The sequence below is a fragment of the Balearica regulorum genome, chromosome W (genome assembly GCF_011004875.1).
Source record: "Balearica regulorum gibbericeps isolate bBalReg1 chromosome W, bBalReg1.pri, whole genome shotgun sequence".
Lineage (NCBI taxonomy): Eukaryota > Metazoa > Chordata > Aves > Gruiformes > Gruidae > Balearica > Balearica regulorum.
The window spans coordinates 30,758,463-30,774,336 of record NC_046219.1 but is presented as its reverse complement, the minus strand read 5'-3'; the positions used below and the strand labels follow the sequence as shown (position 1 = coordinate 30,774,336).

At 49.0% G+C, this 15,874-nt stretch overlaps 2 protein-coding genes across 2 annotated transcripts in view; both read left to right on the top strand.

The window, feature by feature from the left end:
* LOC142599170 (dual specificity testis-specific protein kinase 1-like) overlaps window positions 1-15,874 on the top strand; it is a 376,984-nt gene that overhangs the window by 226,272 nt on the left and 134,838 nt on the right. The window lies entirely within an intron of this gene.
* LOC142599147 (AP-4 complex accessory subunit RUSC2-like) overlaps window positions 1-15,874 on the top strand; it is a 76,694-nt gene that overhangs the window by 582 nt on the left and 60,238 nt on the right.

Below are 15,874 nucleotides of genomic sequence, written 5' to 3'. Positions count from 1 at the left end.
TCTGTGGGTATCACTTTCCTCCATCTTTCCAGGTGTGGTCAGAAAGCACAGGGGAGAGCTTGTAGACAGGTTTCCCCAGACAAGGTCAATGCTCATGCTCCTGGCAGGCTGTGGATGCTGCAGGGCTGTCACTTGTGCCTTGGCAGAATTGCTGTTGCTGCACATGCAGTGAGCCTTATTGCAGCCTTGATCTAAACACACTGACTCTCAACTGCCTTGTTTGAGCCTGGGTTGTTGTGAATGGTTTTTAAACCCTTTGGGATCATCTGGTGGTTAGCCATTCCCTGGCCGACACCAGTTTGGCTGCAGAAGCAGCTTAGTTGAAGACATAGCTTCCGTGTTGTCTTGCTTACTAGTGAACCAGCCTGTCAGAGTACAGTCGCTTCACCCCAGGAAAGACCTGTCCCAGTTTGTCACTATGCAGGAATAAGTCATGAAGGCTCATCATGTTTGGAGAAGCAGCCCCCTGTGTGGAGCCCTCCTGCCCATATTGATGAATACTTGGAGATGAAGTCGTGGCCATATTTTGTCTCAGACAGATCTGGGGAGCTGCATCTGGCATGAGATTTACTGTTGTTACATTGGGAAGCTTTCCCTTTTTTCATGTGCAATGGTAGCCCAATATCAGGAGAGTTATCTCATCCCAAGGTCAGCTGGGCTGGGCTGCGGTGGAGAATCTCTGCACCATGAAGGGGGAAAGCATAAAGTACCTTCCTCATTGCAGGCACCTGCAGCCCAGGGAAAGGGTATCAGTATGTACAGGAACAGGGAGTTTTAACTCCAATAACCTGTCCTTTCCCAGCTGTGTGGAGGGGTAGTGGCTGTACCAGCAGTTTGCTGGAGAGAGGAGACAATAGATAATACAACCTGGCTGCTCTCATTACCAGGGAGAATTTCAAGGTGGCTTAATGCCTGGCTGGCTTCACTCTTCTTGTAGGTATCACCAGGACATAGACCTGTTACTTTGGGGTCCCTGTGCTCTCCTTGAAGCTAGATTTTTAACAGCACTCACTGATGTGATCAGCCTATGATGTCAACTGTTTTCAACCTTTTTCTTTTGAGGCTAGGCGATATTTTTTCGAAGGACATCCCCCCCAACATCTACAGAACAGAAATCGGTTGCTACAGAACTACATGAACTCCCTGTTCTTTGTCACCAGTTGTACCCAGAGGTCACTGGTGTAAGCTCTATGCCTGTCTGGCACTGGGCTTACTGAAAATAGGCTATGCCTGCTGTGGTACACATCCTGAAACAGCTCCTCAGCCTCTTGCTGAGGTCTTTCAGTGCTAGTTTAATGGGCAGTAGCTGAAACCTGCAAAACCCCTCTACTGCTGGTTCCAGCTGTGGGGACAATGAAGGCAAAGCTCCCAAACCCTTTGACACATTGCTACTTTGCTGAGCTAGTCCCTACCCCCCCCCCCCATTTTCCTTATTTGGTGTAAATCCAGTTGCAATACAATTTGTAAGTTATCCTGAAATGGGAGGGAAAGAAGAATCCTAGCAGGAGGTGCCCAAGGCACATGAACTAGAGAGAGAGGGTAAGTCCCAGTGACTGTGGAGCCCCTGTGCATGGGGAAAGGGCCTGAACTATGGGAGTGGGCTGCTGCACCATGAGCTGGTCACACACATGGACGGAGCAATGCTCTAATCAGCCTTTCTCCCAGGTGTGATGGGTTGCTGTAGCACTGGGCACCAGAGAAGGTGTGAAGCTGAGCCTGTCTCAAGTGGGGCATGGGATGGAAAATTGCATTACTCCTAGCAGATGCTATGTATGGAGCTGTAGGAGCTGCTAGAGAGTGTGGAATTGGAGGGGGTCTCCCCTTGCTAGCGGTCACTTCACCCTGCAGCTTCCCCTCACAGACAGCTGCCCTCCCACCCCCTGCCTGAGCAGGCAGGCCATGGAGTCAGCCCACACAGCCCCAGCATGCTCACTTCTTTCTGAGCTTGCTGTAAATGGCTCTCTGTAACACAAACTGCATTTCTGCCACAGTCCTCTCCAGAGTGCATCTGTATTTACACTGGGGCTTTCATTAGCAATCTGGCCCTTGCATTGCCAGCAGCCCACAGCCCTTGCTTTTCTCTCCTGCCCACATGCTCTGTGAGACAAGCACCCTGGCACTGCTGTGCCTGAGGAGAGGCAGGTGACTGACAGCAGGAGGAATCCCTGAGCTGGCTCCCATCTGGAAGGAGTGCCTTGTCATGTTGCCTCTTGCCCACCATCCTGCAGCAACAGGGAAGCTGCCTGCAGAGACTCCCCATAGCATGGCTCGCTGATCCCTGAGCCAACACAGGGACAAGCTGGTTTTGGTCTGGATTATCACTGACTTTACATACTATATTCTTCCTGCTGCTCTCATGCTGTTGCTGCTGCACCCAGCTTCCAGCTGCAGCAAGCTGAGTCCGTGATCTGGAGAGATTGTATCTGGTAAAGCAGGAGCTGATCCCTTCCACTTGTTCTGCTAAAAGTAATGTGGCCAGTCCTGTCCCCACCTGGAGTAGTATATATGTGGTTTTATTCTGTATTGTTCTGTAGCTCCAATGAAGTCAGTGTGTTGCTCAGGCTATAGCCTCTATTACATGGAAGGAAAATGCATATATCCATTTTCTGGGTCCCTTTCTACTCCAGTATCGTGTGCTGGTGCTCTAGAGCCTGTCTCTCTTCTCTGTTCTCGTGCAGCAGCCTGTGCATGTTCTCTTCTATGGAGAAGCAGGTGACATGAAAGTAGAGAGCAGTCTGAATGTGTCTTGGTGACGTGGTTTAGCCCTAGCCGGTAGCTAAGTGCCACGCGCTGCTCGCTCACTCCTCCCCCGGCGGGCTGGGGAGGAGAACGGAAAAACAACGGCAAAGCCTCGAGGGTTGGGATTTCTCCCAAAACCTCTGGTTTGGGTTTTCTCCCAAAACCTCTGGGAGAGGGGTTCGTGTTCTCATGTTGTTGTATTGTGTGATAATGACTTATGATAAGATATCATTGACAGTCATGGGTCTGAGCTGGTATGTGTATGTAGCATTTCGGTCAGGCCCGTACCTTGGTCAGTATCTTTCAGAATTGATTAATAATTGGACCCAATCTACGGGGAAGACAGGGGGGAATACCTTCTCCCACTCTTTCACCGCCTCTTTTCCCTTTTGGTTGGTTACAAGAATTTTTGAGTATTTTGAATACCCTTGGAATGTTCATGCCAGTATATTCCTATTGCTAGGTCTCCTGCATGCTTTCCCACTCCTGTTCAGGGTTAGCAAAAATTTTTTCAAGAGTACCACCCAGGGATCTTCCCCAAGGCTGAATGGTCAGGGCTGGCATGGCATGTGGGAGAGTATGGGCGGGTATCTAGAGACCTTTTCACCCCCAATGGTTTGGAGCTTCACTCCTGAACAATTGCAAGACCCTGATAAAATGGTAGAATATTTGAAAGGAAAATGCTGTGGGGATTCTAAGGAGACACAACTTACTGCGCTGTGCTGGGCCTTGGCCACAATCTATCAAACACTGCTTGACAGTAGACAGCACCATCCAGAGGGAGAGAGCGGACCCACAGGCACTGCAGCTGCCCAGGCCCCCGCAACAGGCACTGCAGCTGCCCAAGCCCCTGCAACAGGCACTGTAGTCGAGCCAAAAGATCAACCCACACCAGTATCAGTCGCCCCTATACACAAAAAGAAATACACAAGGAAATCGGTTCGCTTAGTGAAAGATGATGATGAACCGGGGCCATCACGAGAACAAGAAGAAGAGCCAGAACCAGAAGTGATTACTCGATCCCTGTCCCTGAGTGAGCTGCGAGATATGCAGAAAGATTTCAGCCGCCTTCCAGGGGAGCACATTATTACCTGGCTGCTCCGCTGCTGGGATAATGGGGCCAGTAGCCTGGAACTGGAGGGCAGGGAGGCCAAGCAGCTGGGATCCCTGTCTAGGGAAGGGGGCATTGACAAGGCAATTGGGAAGAAGGCACAGGCCCTCAGCCTCTGGAGGCGCCTCCTGTCAAGTGTGAGGGAAAGGTATCCTTTCAGCGAAGATGTCATATGTCGGCCAGGCAAGTGGACCACTATGGAGAGAGGTATTCAATATCTGAGGGAATTAGCTGTGCGGGAGATGGCTTATTATGACCCGGACAATGCACAGTTGCCCACAGACCCCGATGAAGTCCACTGTACCCGACCCATGTGGCGAAAATTTGTGCGAAGTGCACCATCATCGTACGCCAACTCACTGGCAGTAATTGACTGGAAAAGTGAAGAGGCACCCACGGTGGATGAAGTGGCTGGCCGACTCCGGCAATATGAAGAGAGCCTTTCTTCCTCCCTCGTCTCGGCTGTGGAGAAACTGTCCCAGGACGTCCGGCAACTCAAAGAGGATATATCGTACTCCCCACCTGTACAGACCCACATTTCAGCTGTTAGGAGTAAGCGTTTTTCTGCTCCAGAGAGGGGATATAGAGCATAAACACCACGAGGTATCCTGTGGTTTTATCTGCGTGACCACGGAGAAGACATGAGGAAATGGGATGGGAAGCCCACCTCAACCCTGCGAGCACGCATACATGAGCTACAAGGCAAGACAGCTGTACAAAGGGACTCTTCCAGAAAGAATGCTGCTCCAGTTTCCACCGGGCAGCCCCCCAGATCAAGTGGAAGGCCTGATCGCACTTCTGATCCTCTTGAAGGGACTTCTAAGTCCTTTTTGCAAGAGGTGACTAGTGACTATGATGAGCAGGATTTGAGGGGCCCTGCCTCCAGCCAGGTGGAGGAAAGGGACAATAGGGTTTATTGGACTGTGTGGATCCGATGGCCTGGCACATCGAACCCACAAGAGTACAAAGCCCTAGTGGACACTGGTGCACAGTGTACCCTAATGCCATCGAACTATGAAGGGGTGGAACCAATATCTATTTCTGGTGTGACAGGGGGATCCCAACAGTTGACTCTGTTGGAGGCTGAAGTAAGTCTAACTGGGAATGAGTGGCAAAAGCACCCCATTGTGACTGGCCCAGAGGCTCCATGCATCCTAGGCATAGACTACCTCTGGAAAGGGTATTTCAAAGACCCAAAAGGTTACAGGTGGGCTTTTGGAATAGCTGCCTTGGAAGCGGAGGAAATTGAACCATTGTCTAGTTTGCCTGGTCTCTCGGAGGACCCTTCTGTTGTAGGGTTGCTGAAGGTTGAAGAGCAACAGGTGCCAATTGCTCCTACAACTGTGCACCGGCGGCAATACCGCACCAACAGAGACTCCCTGGTTCCCATCCACAAACTAATTCATCAACTGGAGGGTCAGGGAGTGATCAGCAGAACCCACTCACCCTTTAACAGTCCCATATGGCCAGTGCGGAAGTCCAATGGCGAGTGGAGGCTGACGGTAGACTATCGTGGCCTGAATGAAGTCACACCGCCCATGAGTGCTGCCGTGCCAGATATGCTGGAACTTCAATATGAACTGGAGTCAAAGGCAGCCAAATGGTATGCCACAACTGATATCGCTAATGCATTTTTCTCGATCCCTTTGGCAGCAGAGTGCAGGCCACAGTTTGCCTTCACTTGGAGGGGCATCCAGTACACCTGGAATCGACTGCCCCAGGGGTGGAAACACAGCCCCACCATTTGCCATGGACTGATCCAGGCTGCACTGGAAAAGGGTGAAGCCCCAGAGCACCTGCAATACATTGATGACATCGTTGTATGGGGCAACTCAGCAAAAGAAGTTTCTGAGAAAGGGAAGAAAACAATCCAAATCCTGCTGCAGGCTGGCTTTGCCATAAAATGAAGTAAGGTGAAGGGGCCTGCGCAGGAAATCCAATTTTTAGGAATAAGGTGGCATGATGGGCGGCGTCAAATCCCAATGGATGTGATCAACAAAATAGCAGCCATGTCCCCACCAACCAACAAAAAGGAGACACAGGCCTTCTTAGGTGTTGTGGGTTTCTGGAGAATGCACATTCCTAATTACAATCTGATAGGAAGCCCTCTCTACCATGTAACCCGGAAGAAGAACGATTTCAAATGGGGCCCTGAGCAACGACAAGCTTTTGAACAAATGAAACAAGAAATAGTTCATGCCGTAGCTCTTGGGCCAGTCCGGGCAGGACCAGATGTAAAAAATGTGCTGTACACCGCAGCTGGGGAGAATGGCCCTACCTGGAGTCTCTGGCAGAAAGCACCAGGGGAGACTCGAGGTCGACCCCTGGGGTTTTGGAGCCGGGGATATAGAGGATCCGAGGCCCGCTACACTCCAACGGAAAAGGAGATATCGGCAGCCTATGAAGGGGTTCGAGCTGCTTCAGAGGTGATTGGCACTGAAGCACAGCTCCTCTTGGCACCCCGACTGCCAGTGCTGGGCTGGATGTTCAAAGAGAGGGCTCCTTCTACACATCATGCAACCGATGCTACGTGGAGTAAGTGGGTTGCACTGATCACACAACGGGCTAGAATAGGAAGCCCCAATCATCCAGGAATTCTGGAAGTGATCACAGACTGGCCAGAAGGGAAGGATTTCGGAATGTTGCCAGAGGAGGAGGTGACACATGCTGAAGAAGCCCCACCGTATAATAAACTAACAGAAGATGAGAAACCATATGTCCTGTTCACTGATGGGTCCTGTCGCATTGTGGGAAAGCATCGAAGGTGGAAGGCCGCTGTATGGAGTCCTACACGGCGAGTTGCAGAAGCTGCTGAAGGAGAAGGTGAATGGAGCCACTTTGCAGAGGTGAAAGCCATCCAGCTGACTTTAGATATTGCTGAAAGAGAAAAGTGGCCAACACTGTACCTCTACACTGACTCATGGATGGTGGCCAATGCCCTGTGGGGGTGGTTACAGCAGTGGAAGCGGAGCAACTGGCAACGCAGAGGCAAACCCATCTGGGCTGCCCCACTGTGGCAAGATATTGCTGCCTGGCTAGAGAAGCTGGTTGCAAAGGTACGTCATGTAGATGCCCACGTACCCAAGAGTCGGGCCACTGAGGAACATCAGAACAACCAGCAGGTGGATCAGGCTGCCAAGATTGAAGTGGCTCAGGTGGATTTGGACTGGCAGCGTAAGGGTGAATTATTTCTAGCTCGGTGGGCCCATGACACCTCAGGTCATCAAGGAAGAGATGCGACATATAGATGGGCCCGTGATCGAGGGGTGGACTTGAGCTTGGACGCCATCTCACAGGTCATCCATCAATGTGAAACGTGCGCTGCAATCAAGCAAGCCAAGCGGGTAAAGCCTCTGTGGTATGGAGGCCGATGGTTGAAATATAAATATGGGGAAGCATGGCAAATCGACTACATCACCCTCCCACAAACCCGCCAAGGCAAGCGTTATGTTCTTACAATGGTGGAAGCAACCACCGGATGGCTGGAAACATATCCTGTGCCCCATGCCACTGCCCGGAACACTATTCTGGGTCTTGAAAAGCAAGTCCTGTGGCGACATGGCACCCCAGAGAGAACTGAGTCAGACAATGGGACTCATTTTCAGAACAACCTCATAGACACCTGGGCCAAAGAGCATGGTATTGAGTGGGTGTATCACATCCCCTATCATGCGCCAGCCTCTGGGAAAGTTGAAAGGTGCAATGGGCTGCTAAAAACCACCCTGAGGGCAATGGGTGGTGGAACCCTCAAACACTGGGATACGCATTTAGCAAAGGCCACCTGCTTAGTTAACACTAGAGGATCTGCCAATCGAGCTGGCCCTGCCCAGTCAAAATTCCCACGCCCAGTAGAAGGGGATAAAGTTCCTGTAGTGCACATGAAAAATATGTTGGGTAAAACAGTTTGGGTTATCCCTGCTTCAGGCAAAGGCAAGCCCATCTGCGGGATTGCTTTTGCTCAGGGACCAGGGTGCACTTGGTGGGTGATGTGGAAGGATGGGGAAGTCCGGTGTGTACCCCAAGGGGATTTGATTTTGGGTGAAAATAGCCAATAAATTAAATTGCATGATATTAATAGCGATATACTGTATCAATGGTATGACCATAAGAATCACCCAAAACTAATGAAGGATGGACTTTGAAACTGAACAAAGTGCCACGATGATGGAACTAGAACTGACTTCAACTGGTGCCCAGAAACTTCATCGAAAAATCACATCTTTGGCATCCAGACTGTGAGCATGGACCATACCAGATACACCGGCTGTGAAGACTCCGGATGCAGCGTGCAACAATCCAGCAGCACGCACCATTGCCCCTGCTCTGAGAGACTGTAATGGCAGATGGAACCCAAAACCATGGACTAAATGAACTCGACAGACATTTTAGAGCGATAGCCCATAGAGTAAGGCAATGAGATCTGTAAAATAATCTGGGCATGACGTAGATGGTATGGAATAAGGGGTGGATAATGTCCTGGTTCTGGCAAGGATAGAGTTAATTTCCCAAGGAGCCAGGACAGGTGAGCCAAGCTGGCCGGGGGCTATTCCATACCATGTGACATCATGCTCACCATAAAAGGGGGCTAGTCGGGCAGGGGCGAGTTCGGCATGTCGGCGTGGCTCCGGGAAGGGTCGAGCATCCGGTTGGTGGGTCGTCGGATCAGTAAAATCGTTCTCTGTTATCACCCATTGTTACTATCTGTTATCAGCACTGCTGTTGATTGTTTTCCCTCTCCCTTGCTGTCCCAGTAAACTGCCCTTATCCCAACCCTCGAGGCTTTGCCGTTGTCTTTTCCGTTCTCCTCCACATCCCGCCGGGGGAGGGGTGAGCGAGAGGTGCGTGGCACTTAGCTACCGGCTGGGGCTAAACCACGTCAGCATCCCATCCCTCAGGTGTGTCAACTGCACCACTCAGCCGGGTGTCAGCTTGGTATAGGGAAAAGAGGTGATGACCAAGAAGCCCTACCCCTGCTGGATTTCCCTGTAGTAGCCAAGGATAGATAAAATAGGAGGGCAGAAACATTTTCTTCTGACCTAGCTGGTGTTTAGACACAACTGTTCCCTTTTTAGTCCACAGCAGCTGCGGTTTGCCTGCCCCTGCATATACACAGCCATCCATCTTCCCCAAGCTTCTTGTACCTGGGTTTCCTTCCTGTGTGGAGGAGAGTCTCCTAAGTGGGACAGACAAGTATACCTAGCCTTCTGTAGGTGATGGTTTCCTTCTGAGGACTAGCCCAAACAACAAACCATGTTTTAGGCCCCCCCATATTCCTAGCTCCTAAGCTTTAAGGAGGGAAGAGAGTCCTCTAGCTTTCCCTCCTTAGCATACCCTGCTCTGCTGCTAGTGGGTGTATAAATAGTGCGCACAGTATATTATTTTGGTGATGAGCTCTCCCTAGGATTCATCCAAAGAGTTATGCGAGCAAGTGTTAAAAATAACACCAAGCCCTGCCCAAATGCTGGTGGTGTTTCAGCCAAAGTGTTGGGAATCTTCCATAGAAAGCAGCCTCGGCACCTTGGGTGGGGGCAACAGGACAGGGTCCAGTAGGGCTTTCCATGTTTTTCTGTTCTTGCTGCCCTGCTGACTACAGAGGACACTGACCCTCAGGTTCAGCAGATCTGCTGGTCACCAAGAGGATGTGAGACTTTTACTTCTAATTAGGTTATTTGCTACTGAGCTTTCCCTGTGTGATCTGAATATTATCTCTAGGTGTAATGAGAGGTACGGGAAATGCCAGGAGAGGTTAACCTGAGCTTTAATCTAGCCCACTGCCAAGTCCCTGCTGGTGGCCAGATCTAGCTGCTTTTTTAAAAAGTCTTGGGCTGTAGCAATGACATATGTAGGGATTCTGACCCTATGTTAGGTTTATCTCGAGGACTGATAGCTGGAGATTGGTTTAACTGTGGAAGGCATATTAAATCTATATGTTGAAGTAACAGCTATAGCTCTGGACATTCTTGCTATCCATATAAACACAAAAGTAATTCCTTGCTAGCCCTCTTTCCCATCTCACCATTTAGCTGGGCTTCTCTGTGCTGTGTGTTGAAAGGCACGTGCTGGGTTTGTGCACAGGCTGGAATGCTTTCTTAAGTGTGTATTGAAAGCACAGACTTCAGAATTTTCTGGAGATGGAAATATGTCATGGAGATGAAAAGCATGTGGGTTTTTTTTTTTCCAGAAACATGCTCTGGGAAATCAGTCCATCGGGGGCTTCCTGCTCCTCTATTCCTCTGCTCCTTCCTGCTCTTCCTGCTCCTCTTCCACGTCCAGCCAACAAAAGAGGTCTCTGAGTCATCATCATTGCTGTTTACTATTAGGGCTGAGCCAAGGCTCTGTGTATCATCATACATTACAGAGCTTCTGAGGGCTCCTTCAGGGCTCTTTCCACTCTAGTATGCTCTTGTTCCCCTAACTGGAATGTGTCTCAGGTGCATGGGGACACATGACCTTGTTTGTCCTCTTTAAGCACCTCTTTGCTGGATGTTTCTCAATAGTCTTCTGTGAGGTGCCAAAGCCCCACACCATGGTTTTCAGCAGTTCTTGAAGTACTGAGATGTCTCCACAAGGAACCCCATAGAGCAACGTGCTCCAGGTCTTTCATCTACTTCACATGAGAGCGAGCCCTGTTTTAGTCTGTACAACAGGCATCTACTGTGGCCTGCTTTGCCTTCATGGCCTGCCTCATTGCTGGTGCCAGGTCATGGTCTTTGCCTCTACCAGCTTTTGTTTTCTATTTTAAAGAACATGGCAGGATTTCCTCCCATGCATGGATTCCCTTTATCCCTATAGCATTTCCTTCGCTGTGAGTCTTTCTCCAACCTGAGCAAACAGTGAACAGGTACAAACTTCCCACTTCTGTCTCTGTGTGCCTGTCTGCATATGTTATTGCTGCCTGTTGGTTGAACATGTCTGTAGAGGAGGTAGACCTTGCACAACTGGATGCATGGCAGCTAGGTGCTGCAGATTAGACTTTTTGTGCCGATTAAGCGTACACCTATAAGCACATACAGCCAAATGGTTGTTTAATCACAGGCTGACCTGACATGGAGACCTTGAGTACAGCTGACTGATGATCCAGTGCAGCCTGCTGTATTAGATGGGAAGAGGTTATAATAACCAAAGAGAAAGTTAGGAGGGTTCTCAGCTGTGGTCAAGGATCATCTTCAGCAAGACTGAATTAATAAGAAAACGTCTCTTCATTGTAGTGGATGAAAGGAGGATGTATCCACTGGCCAAAAGCTGGTAATAAGCATATTTCACTTAGAAAAAACACCCCTTGAGTATGTTTTTAACAGCCAGGTAGCTTAGCTACTGGATCAGCTGGCATGGGATGCTTTTCCACTCAGTCTTCACCTGTAGGTTTGCTGTGTCTTTCCAGGAGTGTGTTTCTGTTTCTCCAGGTATACTGCCTCACAGAATAAACTGCTCTAGGTTTTTAATCCTGTGTTAGAGGCTTCCTGGTCCTCTGAGTCAAACAGTAATCATACGAGAATAAGACCTCCAGAAGCCATGTAATTACATCTCCCTGACCCAGGCATAGTGGACTCAGGCTATGCCATTCCTTGTGTTTCTTCATTACATCTCTCTCTAGAAGCTCCCAGTGATTGAGACATTATCTGCTGCATCCCACATCTTAGCAGTCCAGTCCCTTCCCTCTATCATTATCTCCTGATGCCATGACACACTGGGTTGGCCAAGACACTAAGATGGGCATTTCTTTGGTGGCAAACCCAGAAAAAGAAATTATTTCCAATTTCTGACGCTAAGGGCCTGTGAAAACTAACAGGAATGCATGCCTCTAAATAAAGGAAAGCACTTATTTACCATGCAAAATATTAAGAAAACCAGTCTTATCTCCTGACTGCTGTGCTTTTTTGGTGGAATAATGAATGGCTAGTTTTATCTGTTATACCTGATGTCTAACCTAAACTTCTCTGGCTGCCCCTCAGGCAGCCTATTCCTGTTGTGAGGGTTGTGGAGAACAACTTATTCACTTGCTCTTGGCAGCAGCCTTTTATGCATTTCAGAACTGCTTTCATGTACCCCCTAGTTTTCTACAGACAACTAACCAGCTTGCTTTGCAATTTACTCCTTTCTGGTTTTCCTTACTCTCTTTGAACTCTCACCAATTTATCCATATAGGAGGCTGAGGCATGTGCCAGTGTTGGGTAGAGAGGAAGGATTACTCCACATCTTGTATATGACATGCCTATTTATACAGCCCTATATACTGCTTATCTGCTTCAAAGCAAAATGCCACTATTACTCAAGTTCAGCCTGTGATCTATAGTAACCAGAGATCCCTTCTGAATGAGCAGGTCATGCATGATGAGTATGGGTGGGGATATTCAGTCTGTGCTGTGTGAGGTGTCATGGTAATTATTATAATTTATGTCAATTTGCTGTTTATGTATAGACCTTGTCCCTTCAGCTAACAATATCAGTACTACAGATGGTACAGATGACAAGTAAAAGACAACCACTCCATCTGATAGCCAACAGGTTAAATGCACAAGAGGTGGATGAAGTCTCCAGGATTTAGTTACAAGCCTGCAATACGGAGGCTTTTTAGCAGAATTTTTTAATGGTTCTCCCTTACCTGTCCTGTTTCCTCTCCCCTTTGCAGCTTTTCTAAGTGCCTACTGGGATCTGGGTGCTCAGGAGCACAGGCAATCTCTTGGGTGGCACTGGAGTCCTTTGCTTGCCAATCTTGTGCTGTAGGATTGCTGCTAGTGGGTGGGTTTTGAGTGTACCTTCAATAGTCTCTTTAAATCAGAGAGTGTTTTGCAGAAGCACAAGCTATCTAGGGATTGTTTTATTTGCCACTAAAACATAGCCAGCTGGGGCAGGTAACACTGCAGAGCAGCACTACATGTCCAGTTTGGGTGGTAAATGGAGAAACTTAGGAAATATAGCAGTATAAACTGTAATTAGTATCATGTGTCTCTAATAAATCAGCTGGTGGTTACGTGCTCCCTGGGTTTTGTTGCAAAGGTAGGAGTCTTTGAGAACTGGGAGGTTTGCTGAGAACACTTTCTGGCGAGTTGACAGATCTCACTGCTTGACTTTTGCTCTGAGCAGTGATGGTACAGAAGAGCTTCAGCATGTGCAGAGGGAGGTGAGTGTGAGTTTTCTGTGTGAAATCCAGATGTCATGGTTTAGCCCCAGCTGGCAGCTAAGTACCATGTGGCTGCTTGCTCCCTGGTGGGGGGAGGAGAATTAGAAGAAAAAGGTAAATCTCATGGGTTGGGGTAAGGACAGTTTACTAGGACAGCAAAGGAAGAGAAAAAAACAAAAACAGTACCTATAACAGAATATACAAAGCAGGTGATACATAATGAAATTTGCTCACCCAACCACTGCACACTCAGACCGTTCAAGAGCCTTGCTGCTCCTCCCTGTCTAGCCCCCTTTATAAGCTGAGCATGACATAAGGTATGGAATAGGCCCTTTGGCTAGTTTGGTTCACCTGTCCTGGCTATGTCCTGTCCCGTCCCAGATTCTTGTGAAAATTAACTCTATCCTAGCTGAAAACCAGGACACCAGAGCAGCTTTCATACTTGCTGTTGCCTTGGAAAGAATGGAATATTTATGATTCAGTACTGAATCAGGAGGGCAGGATGCTTTTTTCCATTCTTGGATGTGATCTCTCTTGTGTCTGTGTTGGTTTTGCGTGGCAAGGTTTTGGTAGCAGGGGGGCTACAGGGGTGGCTTCTGTGAGAAGCTGCTAGAAGCTTCCCCTGTGTCTGATAGAGCCAATGCCAGCCGGCTCCAAGACGGACCCGCTGCTGGCCAAGGCCAAGCCAATCAGCGCCTCTGTGATAACATATTTAAGAAAGAGAAAAACAGTTAGAGAGCGCTTTTGCAGCCAGAGAGAGGAGGGAGAAGATGTAAGAACATCTGCAGACACCAAGGTCAGTGAAGAAGGAGGGGGAGGAGGTGCTCCAGGCGCCGGAGCAAGATTCCCCTGCAGCCCGTGGTGAAGACCATGGTGAAGCAGGCTGTCCCCCTGCAGCCCATGGAGGGAGGATGAGGGGGTGTAGAGATTCCACCTGCAGCCCGTGGAGGACCCCACGCCGGAGCAGGTGGAGGCACCTGAAGGAGGCTGTGGCCCCCTGGGAAGCCCGCGCTGGAGCAAGCTCCTGGCAGGACCTGTGGCCCCGTGGAGAGAGGAGCCCACGCCAGAGCAGGTTTGCTGACAGGACTTGTGACCCCGTGGGGACCCCACGCTGGAGCAGTTTGCTCCTGAAGGTCTGCACCCCGTGGAGGAGACTCACGTTGGAGAAGGCCGTGAAGGACTGTCTCCCGTGAGAGGGACCCCACGCTGGAGCGGGGGAACAATGAGTCCTCCCCCTGAGGATGAAGAAGCGGCAGAAACACCGCGTGAGGAACTGACCGTAACCCCCACTCCCCATTCCCCTGTGCCGCTGAGGGGGGGCGGAGGTTGAAGCCGGGAGTGAAGTTGAGCCCGGGAAGATGGGAGGGGTGGGGGGAGGTGTTTTTAAGATTTGGTTTTATTTCTCATTCCTCTACTCTGTTTTGCTTAGTAATAAATAAGATGAATTCCCTCTCTAAGTTTGGTCTGTTTTGCTCGTGATGATAATTAGAGAATGGTCTCTCCCTGTCCTTATGTCGACCCGTAAGTTTTCTTTCATTGTACCTTTTCTCCCCTGTCTAATGAAAGAGGGGAGTGATAGAGCGGCTTTGGTGGGCACCTGGCCCTCAGCCAGGGTCAACCCACCACAGTGTCCAACAGTGATGATGTTGTTGTTCTCTGCTTGCCTCTTTCTTGCTGCATCCTTTCCATTGCAGTCTCTGTGAGCTGTGGCTTGTTTGCAATGCAGTCACCCTCACTTTGAGTCAGCCAGGCAATGCCCCTGGAGTGGGAAGGGAACGTCACTTTGGTATACATCATGGGAACCATAAGCACTGCTTATGCTTCTGCATAAGCAGAACTTCATTGAGCAGTGCTTGCTGTGTACACAGCAATCTATGATTGTACTTAGTGTGTAGACAGTGAACCATTTCAGGGCTGCGGATTCAGCTCAGCCCTGCAGCTTTTCAGCTGCTTAGTTGGAAATATGTAATTTTTATTTGAGATCAGAATACAAAACAGTGAATACAGCAGAACTGTGGCTGCCAAATTCACCAGCTTCAATATAGTATGTAATATGGCAACTTAAGGCTTTCCTCATGGCAGAGGGGAACTCTTAACTTATGGTGAAAATGTACTAATGGTTTATGTAAATTGTGCTGTAGAGTAAGCATTGATCCCATTTTGAAAACTAACTTTAATAAAGCCAGTAACACCTTAATATCCATTGTTTCCATGGGCTGCTCAGAACGATTGATTGCCAGATTAGGCCTATCTTTTCTTGTAATAATACCCTTTCTGCTCCTTTTGCCAAGGCTTTGATTGTTACACTGAGTGGGAATATAAACTCTTTTATCATCAATGTTTGACTGAGTGCTTGAAGAAACAGGATTGCTATTACAGCTGAGCTCCTGCTTCAGACACTGAAATCTCAGGCTGCATCAGTTACATCCAGGCTTTGCTTTAATTCAAGGTTTTCTGTACAGCTTTATGAGCTTTGTTTATCAGATTGAAGTTGAGACTTAGGTATGATTGAGGAGCTGCTCTGTTGTTTCTGTCCTGATTTCCCTCTGCCTAAATGTTTTCAGCTATTTCTTTGTGCTCCTGCTTGGGGAGTACTAAATATTAAGGCTAAAAGATGGGCACTGGGGTTGTAGGATAGGTTCTCCCTTTCCCACAGACTTCCAAGTGGTTCACATCTCCTTGTTGCCCCAGTCTCCTGCATGTAAAATGTTGATAGCAGCACTTTCCTAGAAAAAAACAGTACAAACATGCTGGAATCCTGGGCTGGAAGGGACTGGAGACAGACAGCTGGTTGTGAGCTGGGTTTGGTTTTCCCATAGATGTCTCAGTATTGTAGAGGTATGTGAAACTCAACCCATACCTGTGGGGAGCCTTGCCAGAACTAGACCTATCTGGTAGTTGTG